At 36.7% G+C, this 1,029-nt stretch overlaps 1 protein-coding gene across 1 annotated transcript in view; it reads right to left on the reverse strand.

Annotated features, from left to right (window-relative positions):
* Positions 1-1,029, reverse strand: part of sacm1lb (SAC1 like phosphatidylinositide phosphatase b) — a gene marked incomplete at its 5' end in the record, with an annotated part of 19,036 nt that overhangs the window by 14,863 nt on the left and 3,144 nt on the right.

The following is a 1,029-nucleotide window of genomic DNA, read 5'->3' on the forward strand; positions in this document are numbered from 1 at the left end:
GTATACAGATAATATATTTTTATGAGTTAAAAATTATTGATTTGATACATTTAACAAATTGCATACAGACAAATCTCTGAGAGAATCAGTAAATAAAATGATTATTTTTGTCAGTTTCAAGCTTTTTCTGTTACCTTTGTGGGTTTTTCTGTCTTTTTAAAAGAGTAAAGAAAAATAATATCCAAATGCATTTTCTTGTTTTTAAAACATTTTCTCAAATATTTTCCCAGACTGCTGCATTTCAACTTATTCAAAATAAATTTGGGGCCTAAAYTGTTGGAATATATCACTTGAGATGTAACAGGAAAACTGAATGTAGTTTAGATAAAAAAAAACACATCTTGGGTCGACCCATTCAGTTATAATAAACACAACTTTATATTTATCCATACACACTGTCACAGTTTTAGGTCTGGGTTTGTATAAAACACTGACATAAATGTTTTTGGAAAAATAAATGAAAAAAAAAAACTGTTTTCTGTACAATATTGATAAAAAAGAATACTTTGCTGCCATCTAGAGGTTATGAGATAAATAAGACATGCTGATCTCATTAATGATGCACTAATTAAAGTGTATCCCCCCCCCCGGTGAAAAATAACTCCGCCCCAAGGTGAAATTTGAAAAATGCATCAAAGTGGGTAGGGGAGACGGGGGCTAGAGAGCGGAGGTGTGGCAAGGACGAGAGAACATGACAGGCGGCTAGCATTAGCATAATTGATGCTACATGGAGAGTGACCACAGTATTGCAGATAGTTACATCTCTGAACGGTCTGAGGTGGAGCATTTTCACCCCACACCAGCACCGGACAGAGGAGGAGGAGCGCTCCGACAGCCTGACAGAAAAAAATAAAAGCATACAGCTGCAGCTGCTCACAAGATCACTAGTTTAGATCAGGAATAAAGTTGTTGGGTCTTGTATGACTGAAGTTCGGTCCGGTTCAACCTCTTTGGACGTTTACCTGTATAAAGAGCCTTAAAAATCCATCCATTTTGCAAAAAATCCTTACAACTTGCACCGGGGGGGGG

Source organism: Austrofundulus limnaeus, unplaced genomic scaffold (genome assembly GCF_001266775.1).
Source record: "Austrofundulus limnaeus strain Quisiro unplaced genomic scaffold, Austrofundulus_limnaeus-1.0 Scaffold605, whole genome shotgun sequence".
Lineage (NCBI taxonomy): Eukaryota > Metazoa > Chordata > Actinopteri > Cyprinodontiformes > Rivulidae > Austrofundulus > Austrofundulus limnaeus.